Source organism: Panthera tigris, chromosome A1 (assembly GCF_018350195.1).
Source record: "Panthera tigris isolate Pti1 chromosome A1, P.tigris_Pti1_mat1.1, whole genome shotgun sequence".
NCBI lineage: Eukaryota > Metazoa > Chordata > Mammalia > Carnivora > Felidae > Panthera > Panthera tigris.
Genome location: NC_056660.1, coordinates 41,973,828 through 41,986,115, shown reverse-complemented (window position 1 = coordinate 41,986,115; position 12,288 = coordinate 41,973,828). Strand labels below are relative to the sequence as shown.

The window sequence follows — 12,288 nt, the reverse complement described above, 5'->3', positions numbered from 1 at the left end:
GATTATTGTAGACATTCAGAAAACACATAAAGAACTCAGGATAGATTTCCTGGATATAATTGCATCTGAGTACAGCCTTAAGGAATGCAGAGTTTTAAGTAGAAAAAAAAAAGGATCAGGAGTATTTTCCATGTAACAAAACATTTTGTATTGAATTCTTGAATTTTATTGACCCCATCTAATACATTAAGAACCTCAGTCTTTCTCACATATACTTTGTCAACCATATCTGTAGTCATATGTTTAAACTCACTTTTTTTAATGCTATGTTCTGTCCTTGGCATGAATTACTACTAAGTTCTCTGTTGTTGATTTTGACCCACTATTATAGCCTTTAAAAATTATTTTGAATTTTTGCTGTACCTGTCATTGTTGTGATCTATGTGATACTTTCTATTTGACACACATGCCTTCTATATCTTAATTAAGTTATTGATTTAAACATGGTGAAAATGGAAGGTCTTTGAACTAAAGTTTCAGTTTACATAGGTATCAGAAAGTAAGCTCAATTGTGAATCCCTAAGATATTTCTACCTGGAGAAATCAGGAACAATTTCTTTTTTTTTTTTTTTAAGTTTATTTATTTTGAGAGAGAGAGTGAGTGCACATGGGGGGGGGGGGCAGAGAGAGAGGGAGAGAGGGAGAGTCCCAAGCAGGCTCTGCACTGTCAGCACAGAGCCTGATGCAGGGTTTGATCTCACAAACTGTAAGATCATGACCTGAACTGAAGTCAAAAATTGGACACTTAACCCACTGAGCCACCCAGGCTCAGCCATCAGGTGCCCCAGGAACAATTTCTTAAAAGGTATAGCCTTTTAATTGTGGACTAGAAGATGAAAGGAGAGGAGAATGAGGAGTTTGCTTCAAGTAATTCAAATATATTCCTGGAGGTGAGAAGGCACAGTAACATGGTTAAATGGAAGCATCGGTTGCTAATAGGGAAGAAACAAAAACTGAGGCTGAAGTAATATCCATAATTTCGTTTCCCCTGATCAGAAAATCAACTTCAATTTTCTAACTTTCTGATCCCTTATACTATCGTATAACTTACCAGTTGAAATGTAAGTAATAGCTATAGGTACATAAAGCAATTTGATGGATAATTAAACTGAACTAGATACTTGTGTTTATAATCCCTGTGAGAAGAGGACACCTCCTTCCTGATAATAGCAGCAGGTATTCCAGGTAGGCATTTGACTGGTTTGGGGTAGATCACAGAATCAAATGTGTGGCCAGGTGAATGGGCAGTAGTGAGTTCTCAATGAAAGGTGGTCTTCTATTATCAGAACAAGGGTGGAGGTCTGCAGGCCATTACAGAGTCTATTTTAAGTGCAATCATGTTTCTCATACCTATGATTCCTGTCTCATAGGAGCTTGCTCTAGCAAGACTGTACTGCGTGGTTGAAGGTGAACACTGAGGTAGAAACCACAAGTTGTGTGAAAATAAGGCATGTACTTTGTTTCTTTGGATTTTATTTATCTTCCAAATTCTCTCTGAACTTCCCCAAATTTTTCTGCAACATTACCCCATAATTGTTATTAATGCTTTCTCATAAGCAATATTGGAAAAAAATCACATCACCGAGATCTTGTGAATGTAATATTTTCTATCCTAGTTTAACCTTAGAAGGTGCAAATTGTAGGGTTAGTAACCATGGTGCCAACAAGTTCAGGAATGCACACAAAAAAATGGAAGAATTTGCAATGTTAAATCATACATGTTAACCCTTTTAGTTTAGGAGAAATGTTTGTGAAGTATGCCTTCTTTTCCTTTCAAATAAATTCCATTTTCCAGGAGCAATAAACCAGTCACAGAGAGGCGAAGTATCTCTGATGATCAGTGGAGATGAATTTATTTAGCATCCATCTCCAAAGAGGTAGGTCTCCTGTGCTATGGGCACTTCCTAGACCCTTTCTACAATTCCTGTTTTGGGATATATAATACATTGGAGACCAGAGGTCTAAATGATAGTTTAAAATATAAGTCGAAACTCCATATTTAATTACAAAATATATCAACTGGCCCAAACTATAAGTAATGTAAGTAAGCCCCAATTTGAATTAAACATTTAAGTGTCTGATCTTTCTTTTCGTTGTTCTCAATTGATATTTCTACATTTTAACCTGGCAAAATTTTATTTTTTTAACAAATATGTCAATTTTCTCACTGCAAAATATATCATAGAACATGAAAACTGATGTTATATCCTGTAAGCAACATACCATTTTAGAGTATTAGATCTATGAATTTTAAGATAATTCATACATTAAAAAAAAACTAATGAATTATTTCACTACATTTAAAATTGAGAGTTAATATTATATATGATGGCCATCTTCTAGTTCTGCTTCTTGTTGTTTTGATTTTAAGCATTTATTCATTTTGATGTGTTTTGTTTCTAATAGCAAGATGGTATCAGAGATACACTGAAATAATCCTTTCCTGCAGAGCTAAGTGACTACATCTGTCTCCTGTTTCTTTCTTTGTGTGTGCAGAAAGTGAAAATGCCCATTCATAATAAGAAAATGTAAGTCTGGTAGGCACCAAGGTTTTAATATTTAATTTTCCACATTATAAAGCAGACTCTTCTCTGCCTTCCCATAAATGCAGAAATGGATAAGATTAATTAAACATTAAACCATTATTCTTCATAAAAGAAAAGTCCATTGCTAGTCATGTTTGATATACTTTCTTTCCAAGGTGATCTTTCCCAAGTCTTAGCTCTCATCCTTCTTAAAAATTTTAAAATAATAACAAGGAATGTAGTCATTTTAATGTCATTTTCCTCTTTTTTTTTCTTGCATTATTGTGACAGATTTTCATATGAATTGTGGATTGATTCCAGAATGGAGAATTCCTTTGATGTTATCTGACCTAGACTTATTTTGCGGTAGAATTGTCTGACAGGATAGAAAAACAAATTTCTTTTCTAGATCTTGTAGCTATAGAAAATAAATATATATTATATATTTTCATAATATATATTCATTACATATTACATATATAAGTAAATATATGACATTTATTCCGTTATAGATTTACATATACACATATATATTTGATTCAAGGGAAGAGCAGATATGTGAGCACTTAGCAGCCAATCATGTTGAAGTTTGTGATTATACTATTTTAATCAGTGACTTATTTCTAATAGATTCATAAGGTAAAAAAAAAAAAAAAGCAAAGAAATATCGGACCCAAATGTACAGTTGAAATAAGGCTGGAATATTGGATTGAAACACACACACACATGCTCATGCCCACATTTCTCATGTGTATAATTTCTTTTTTTTTTCATGCATATAATTTATATCATGCATTGTTACCTTCTACATCTATAAACATAACTCATAATTGCTTGCACTTTTTAAACCATGGGCATAATTACCATGAACATAATTATAGCATTTTCCAGATTTTGTTCGTCATAGAGAGATTTCCTTTCCCTTTCTCCCCTTCTTTTGTTAGGAAAGGTTATTAGCTAATTTCACTGTCAGATGATGATCGGCTTTCTGCATTTTACAATGATATTGAAGAGAACCCATGGAAACATTCAGCATAAAATGTGAATATAACAGAACTGCTGATAACCATTATTCATGATTGTTACAACTGTTCTCAGAGGATTGCCTTCTGTCCTGAGGTGGCATCCAGTTGAAAAAACAAAACAAAACAAAACAAAAAATGGTTGCCTATATTCAAGTGGTTACACTAGGCAGGAGAATATAACCGTGATTGGGAAGAGACAAAATGGATAGATAGACCGAGATCAAACTTAACCTCTGCTGTCCCCTCTTTAATGCTTTCTGAGAGTAAGTAGGGTTTCACTAAATCATCAAACTCATGTCCTAGTGGAGAATTTTTTGAACAGGATTGTTTGCTAGCTGTTCAGTCATCCTTTCCTAGGTGGCACCTCATGTGGGAACATACTTGTGGAGGCTTAGTATCTCCTAGGGGAATTCAAGAAATGGAAGGAGGTGTAACAGCAGTGTTTATCCACAGAAACCTCACTAGTAATGACACTACATCCTCTTTTCTAAACAGCAACTGAAGCAAAAGTTTACAACCAACAATACAAACTGGGGGTTAAATGATAGAGGGAGAGCAGAGGGTGATAATAAACCCACTGAGTGTATGAATTCAATTAAATAAATAAATAAACTTAGGAAAGACCTTTGTGGTACCCAACTGCCATCACTTTGATTAACCTCACTGTGTTTCAGCACTGGGTCATGCAAGCCTTTGACACAGTTTCTTTGAGATGTCAGTCACATTTCAATAACTTTTCAGCATGGGCTTGTAAGTCCTGTCTCTTCATTGACTTTGAATGAGGCAGGTTGCTTATGAATGCAGCTTTAAGTGTCACTCAGAGATACTTGCATTGTGTTATCTTTGATTGGCATGTCTGGGAGTTGTGGAAAAAATTCCAGCATATCCAAATGTGCTTCTCTAAACACTGAACATATTTACACAAGTGTTTTCTCCAGGAGAATCAGCTCATACCCTTATGATGATAATCTGTTATTGCAGTGTTCCCTCTTTCTATAGATGAGGTATATCCTAAAGGGGTAAATTTATAGGACTTGGGAACTCAGACTGTGTTTGCAATTCTGATCCTGCAAGCCTTTGGGGCTACAATTTAACTAATGTATCACATTAACTGCCACATGCAGAGCCTATCTAACAACCTAATTACTTTGATGAGAATACCTGTGTAATATCCTTCTACTTGGCAAAAACAAGTGGTGCTAAAAAGATCCAAAGCATCTACTTCATGTAGGAAAAAATAATAAAAAGCATTCCCTCCATTAACAAAATGCCAGACATATAAACAATTGAGTTGCAAATGATCCTTGTGGACAAAGAAGTGCTTTAGACCCCAGTACTGACTCCCTTGCAACAAATGACATGAGCTGTTGGTATCCACACTAGTGCAATTAGGGAAACTATAGCTTGGTATGTTATACATACATACATATAACAAAAGCAAAAGACCTTGAAATGCATAGGGGAACTGACCCCTAGACAGCTGAAGCAAGGATATGTTCAAATGCCCTTCCCCACAGCATGAACCATTGTTCTGTTGTAGTGCAAGGAGGGCACACACGCACACACACATTCTCTCTCTCTCTCTCTCTCTCTCTCACACACACACACACACACACACACACACACACCATGCGTATTGGGTTATCAGGGAAAGGGTCACTACCAAGGTCCCCTCTAAATTCTCATCATCCCACAGAGCAGATGGCCAAGCCTGGGCATGGCTAGACCAATCACAACAGGGAAAATGCTCTAGGAGGGGTAATCCACCCCAACAATGCCTTACATATTAGAGACCAAGGGACAGAAACATCTGGACAACTATGTACAGCTAGAATTCTAGAATTTCCAGGCAACAAAGTGGCCTTGGAAGGTGACACCTTCAGAGAACACCACATCAGTCATCTCTTTCATTAAACTCATTGGGTCTGCTGGGCAAGCTTTTTATGAAACTACCAAAAACAGGGGGGAAAAATCTGCTTCTGCTTCTAGGGCCATCTGGATTGTCTCTCCTCATTTAGAGACCAAATTGAATTATTCACTCTTAATGTTGGTAAGGACTATCTTTTTATAATATAAATATTTCTGGGTCCATTATGGGACGATTGCCATTTATATATTATTATTCAGCTAAAGTCTGCACTCCCCACCAACACATTGCAAAGATCAATTGGTTTAATGAAATAAAAATCTTGATTGCCATGGAAATGAAATATGATGGGGTAAAATAGCTTGAGGACACTAGGGATATTTGGGAAGTAGCAAAATTAGATTTCACTTATTTAAAATTTTTGCCTACAGTCAGCCCTACTCCTTTTTAGGAAAGGGAAGAAACTTCTCTCTACTGTTCTTGGTCATACCTCTCTCCTTGCTGCCAGGAAACAGGAACTTTAATGCTTTAATTAATGATTAGTTTATTAATAATAAACAGGGCTTTATAACTATCCATAATATCTAACCACTATTTGTAATATTGTATCCATATGTAAATAACTGATCTCTATATCTTGAAAAAACAATCCATTTATACTAATATCTTAGGTACATTGATCTAATGAGAACTTATTTAATGGAGGAAAATTTCACACTATGAGTATACTAGAGTGTACTAGAGAACAATGTTATTGGTCGATTAAGATGGTGAAATAGCTTCAATATGTTAATTAACTTACTACAGCGTATCAGCTAAAAGCCCGGGCTGAGGAACCACATAGTCTAAATTTGAGTCTTGATCACTACCTACTAAATATATTACATATCTAATTTTTTTAACCTTTTTGTACCTCATTCTTCTGATCTGGAAAATAAGGATATTAATAGACCACTAGGACTATTAAATTAATAGAAGTAATACACTGAGAACATTGACTGGCACATGAGAAGTGCTCAATAAATGTCAGCTATATAATATTAAATATTAGTGCATTATTTAGATTATTTTGAAGAATGTTAATCAAAAAGTAAATATCATATATTAATATATTAATAATACTAAATTAATCATGGAAACTAGGTATATAAACATAATACCTATTTTGTAAATTTTTAATATCATAGTTCTCAAAACTCTCAACTCTTTGTATGTTAATACATGAAGGAAAATGTAGAAAGAGATGCTTTGAAATTCCTAAAATACAAGGAATGTTGCAGGAATAGGAGATTAGGATACTTCACATGTTAAATCATGTTCTCATTTTTCTCAACTCAGTTATTTTTTTTTAATGTTTATTTATTTTTGAGAGTGAGCGAGAGAGAGAGAGAGAGAGAGAGAGAGGGCAAGCAGGAAAGCGTCAGAGACAGACTCAGAATCTGAAGCAGGATCTAGGCTCTAGGCTCTGAGCTGTCAGCACTGAGCCCGATGTGGGGCTCGATCCCATAACCTGTGGGATCATGACCTGAGCCAAAGTCGGACGCTTAACAGACTGAGCCACTCAAGTGCCCCTCAACTCAGTATTATATAAAATTATACATACAACATATAAACTTTAAGAAGAGACTTTAATTTTTAAATGTTTTGTTTCTTTATTTCTTTATTTTTATTTGTTTGTTTTATTTTTGAGAGAGAGTGTGTGCGTGTGTGCTGCAAGCAGGGGAGGAGCAGAGAGAGAGAGGGAGAGAGAGAATCTCAAGCAGGTTCTACGCCCAGCATGGAGCCGGACACGGGACTCAATCTCATGACTGTGAAATCATGACCTGAGCTGAAATCAGGAGTTCACACTTAACTAACTGAGCCATCCAGGAACCCTAAGAAGAAACTTTCTTTAATTGAAATATATTTGACATATAACATTGTGTAAGTTTAAGGTATATAACATGTTGATTTGCTACATTTATATATTGTAATGATTGACATTATAGCATTAGAATAATCTTTTTAAATGGACACTATAAATGTCAAAAATGTCAGATCAATCTAAGACAAATCAAGCAAAAATAAGTGATAATTTAAGAGAGACAAGTTCATTGGAATATATGAGTGGTGATTATAGATCACTTACTCTTCACTTTATTGAGTTTAGAACTAAGAATAAATAAATTTCAAATGCATCATAGACTGGATGATGGTGATATTGATAATGAAAGAGGTAAGTGAAAATGGTTTCAAAAATTTCCAGAACTTCCTTCTCCTCCTTCATGTATTACCATGTCCATACTCATGCTGTAATTTTTCTGCAGCTTAATATTTCTGCACAGGGGAGAGGAGAGATTCTTCCCCACCCACACCCCCCCGCCCCGCCCCACTCATATTTTTGTTCTCTCCTACCTCTGGCCAGGTAAGGTCAAAGAGCTTTTATTTCAAGCCATGGCCTCTACACAACACCTACACAGGTGTGGGCAAAGGGAATAAGGATTAAGAATAAAGGATAAGAATTAATTTTTTCCTAACCCAGTTGATTCTTCGTGCATCAGCAACACTAACGCACATGCACTGTGTTTATGCACTAAGGCACAGGCTGCAGAGTCACAGAGGAGCTTCCAGATATGAAGACATCATAGGTCTAAATCCATGTCTGTGGGAGGCCCAGTGGCATACCATGGAGAGTACTGATCTAGGAACTAAGAAGAAAAAGGGGTGAACATCTTATGCATGTCTACTGTGTCAGACACAGACACTTTATATCAATTATTCCACTAAATTTTCACACGTTTCTGCAAATTTCCAATTTTGCAGACAGGAAAACTGAGGCTCAAAACTTGCCCCAAATCAGAAGTTTCATGAGATGCAGAACTAGGATTTGCACTCTGCTCTGATTCCAAGCCCAGGATCCTTTTGCTTCCACATGACCTGATTTCTAGTTTTAGGCCTGCCATTGGCTATGTTGACATAAACAAGTCACTTCCCTAATGTGTTAATTTATGTAGTTGTACCAGGTCCCATCTGGTATAGATCTTGGGAACCTGTAAAAGAGTAAAACCCAAAGGGGTGAAACTGAATACACTCATGCCATTGACAGGAATGCATCACACAGAAGGCACACAGAAATCTCTTGTCAACACCAGTGAAAGGTCTTAGACCCACAAGAATAAGGCATCCTGAACAATAATATTACTCTGCCAGGTCAGCTGAAATATAATGTAGACAAGCAATGACCATAGGGGGGAAAGATGAAAAATCAAAGAGAATCCAAAATCTGCCTTCTATTCCCATTTCTTCTAATTCACTGTGTATTTCAAAAGAAGATTCCTTTTGTTTCCTCCTCCTCCTCCACTTCCTCCTCCAAAAAATTAATCAAAACAAGAGAGAATTACTTCAGGTGAGGTCAGTGATCTACATCAACAAATAATACCGCAAGAAAGGTAAGGGTGATACTCTAGTAGATGTTAGGTTATTAAATTTAATAAAGAATAATGTAGCTTGAAAAGTGCTTTGGGTTTGTCATAAATTAATACTGGGAAGCCAACAATATGTTTATTGTTTTACAGCTAAGAACTGATTACAAAGCCTCATAGGACCTTCTACCTTGTTACAGAATTAATTTTTAACATCCTTTTCTACTTCACATGATTGAAAAATGCTTGAGGAAAGAGAATAGGTTGTTTATATATCCTTATTTTTCATTATACCTATAATATTCCTATATACATGTTGGATATTTAGTAAGTATATATTAAAGTCTTCAAATGAATATATATGCCTACAACATCTGAGACCCTCTCTAATCATTTATCTAGTTGAGTTTAGGGTTTTCAGTTACTGTATTTATTTGTCATGAATAACAAAGACCTAAGCATACTTAAAACTCAGTTTGATCTTCCTTGTCTCTAGTGGATAGCAGTATGGCATACTACAAATGCCATTGTTTTAACAATACTTAGCAGTTATGGAATGCATGCATTTTACTCTTTTGAGACTGTGGATTCATTATTATTTAGTATTTGAAAATAAAGAAAACAAAGTTATGATTCATAACAATTGTATAAATTACAATAAAAGTGAAGACTTATATTCAGTCATGGCTAGGCATGATAGCAATATTTTTTTTTTTTTGTTTAACTCTTTACATGAAGCACATTTTGAGAATTAAGAGTGTTTGGGGTGATTTTTTTTTTAAGTTTATTTATTTATTTTGAGAGAGAGAGAGAGAGAGAGAGTGCACATGCAAGCAGGGGAGGGGCAGAGAGAGAGGGAGAGAAACAATCCCAAGCAGGCTCTACACTGTCAGCACAAAACCCAAAGCAGGGCTCAATCCCATGAACCATGTGATCATGACCTGAGCCAAAAGTAAGAGTCAGATGCTCAACTGATTGAGCCACCCAGGTGCCCCTAGGTTATTCCTTAGTACTGATTGTTTAATTAATCTGAACTAATTTTGAGCAATAGTATATAACATACATATAAATAACAGATGTTTTATAATTTACTGTGGGTGTTTTATGAAGGAAAAGTACAGAAACTTGTTTTTTTAAATAACTTTTTGGAAACTTTTAATTTCCTCTTAATATACAGAATAAGTTGGTTCTCTAATACCTTATATTGTCTTTAGATGAAACAAGAATGAGATGACAATATTGAGTTTAAGTGTAAGCACAGACTCTCTCCTAACCATGCTTTCATAATTTAATAATTATAATAACCAATGATGGGTGTCATAAAACTGCTTTAGAAAGACACATATCTGAGTAAAAGAAAATGAAAGTAGGTCTTCAGCTTATGCTAAAAACAAAAAGGAAACCTAAGTAATGACAGTTTTTCTCCTCAACCAAGTGTATGTTTATAAAGGATGGAGAGCATTCTTCTTTGCCTTGAACATGTGAATAAAGATGCTATGTTGGAACACAGCCACGTCTTGATTTGCTTGAACTGGAGATCAGCTAGGAGAGGAAAGAGGAGTTCTGGATGGTTACATCTCTCAGCATTTCTTACAGGAAATATGCTGCCATATGTCCATTTAAAAGTAGCAAACCATGGCAGTCTCGATTTATTTGCTTTTTGCTTCTAGGAACCTATCTTTTGTGAATCAGGTAAGTGTATAAAGATGGGTAGAAGGAGGTTCTTTACGACAACATGTCCATACAAGTGAATAGACTTTTGTCTTTCCAAGTTTAAAGGGGCAGAACCAAACTAATTTAAAAGCAGTGATATTAATACCTGATTGAACGAATGAATGAATGAGAAAGCCTACGACAAAAGTAGGGAATTTGCATACTAATTTTGATTAGCTCTCTTGAGTAACTATTTTCAACATTTGTGTCACTAACAAAATAGCAACAAATAATTTTTCAGAAAGAATAAAATTAATTTCATGGGTTAACTAATCTATACATTAAAAGCAATATTATTTGCTTCATCTCCTTGGAGGATTTCTGGAATGGGAAAGTTACATTCAGCTGAGTAGAATGCTTGCTTCCTAACTGTTAACTTCACACTGAGCCTCAAGTTTTTCATCTATAAATGACAAAAACATTCTTCATGCAGTTCTTGTTAGGAGTAACCTAGAAAATATATATATATATATATATATATATATATATATATATATATATATATATTGTAGTAAAGAGGTAAGACATTTCAGAGATATTGATCCCTCTATGCCGGTATCTCCAGTCTGTGAGAAAATGCTTAGTGGTTACAGTGCCATATTGTATTTATATAGAAATTAATTTCCTTTATTGCAGTTGGAAGTGTCCCATCTACTGTAATTGTTATTCATAAATAAGAACAAAAAAAACAACATAAAAACACAATCAGGAATCTAGACCAATTAATGGACATTGGGAGAGGCATTGTCAATAAATCCAACTTGGTCATCTTAAGATAGATTCAAGTTCTTTTTCTTTTTTTTTTTAATGTTTATGTATTTTGTGAGAGAGAGAGTGACAGAGTGCAAGCAGGGGAGGGTCAGAGAGAGAGGAAGACACAGAATCCAAAGCAGGCTCCAGGCTCTGTGCTGCCAGCACACAAACGTGAGGCTCAAACTCACAAGCCGTGAGATGATGAACTGAGCCGAAGTTGGACACTCAACCGACTAAGCTGCCCCGGAGCTCCTCAAGTTCTTCTTTAAAATAATGTGTTTTGAGTATATTCATTATGATCAATTAGACCATCAAAAAAAAAAAAAAAAAAAAAAGGAACGAAGCAAGCAATCTAGAGCTAGTGAGAACACTGAAGCCCCTGGCAACTACACGAGTTCTATAAGATTACACACATTTATTTAATGGCAGATCCCAAGTCGTGCCAAATCTCTTGCACTCTCAATTTCAGACAACTTTCCACTATATAACAAAAGATTTTTTTCTTACAGAGAGCAACATCCATACGATCATGCATCTAGAGGATTCTATTCATTGCTATTATACAAGGAATTTTTCTAACTCAAAATTCTGAAAGGGGTATACTCTTAAGTGGCATTCTCTTGAGATTGCTGATAGTATGTAACAAAGATTAGAGCGCACAATACAAAGTAATGTGGAAAAGGGCAGAGAAGAATAACTATTCTGTATGATGGGGAAAAAAAGTTTAAGATACCACAACAAAGACATTAAAAGTTAACATTGCTCTAGGCAGCAATATGTTGTAATTCTCTGGAAGAACACAGAGCGGATTTCCCCAGTCCCAATACAGTAACTCATGGGGCCTGCAGGTTCAACACATTTTAAAATAATAACTCATGCTCATTGTTTGCTTGTGAGACAAATAGTTGGAGCTTCTAGGAGAAGGAAGAATAAAAATCTATATGTCTCTGACTACACATAAGGCCAAAATAAATTATATTTGCAAATCTTATAATGTCCATTTA

At 35.3% G+C, this 12,288-nt stretch overlaps 1 protein-coding gene and 1 long non-coding RNA gene across 14 annotated transcripts in view; one reads left to right on the top strand and one right to left on the bottom strand.

Moving 5' to 3' along the window:
- The window catches only part of PCDH9 (protocadherin 9), a 922,428-nt gene that overhangs the window by 95,766 nt on the left and 814,374 nt on the right, over positions 1 to 12,288 (top strand). The gene's annotated exons all lie outside the window — the stretch shown is intronic.
- The window catches only part of LOC122236553, a 128,427-nt gene that overhangs the window by 55,252 nt on the left and 60,887 nt on the right, over positions 1 to 12,288 (bottom strand). The window contains exon 6 of one of the 5 annotated variants that reach the window (XR_006214595.1): positions 7,839 to 8,104. The exons of the other annotated variants lie outside the window; for them this stretch is intronic. This is a non-coding gene — a long non-coding RNA (uncharacterized LOC122236553). Of the gene's footprint in view, positions 1 to 7,838; positions 8,105 to 12,288 lie in introns of those variants that run through there. 5 annotated transcript variants of the gene reach the window in all.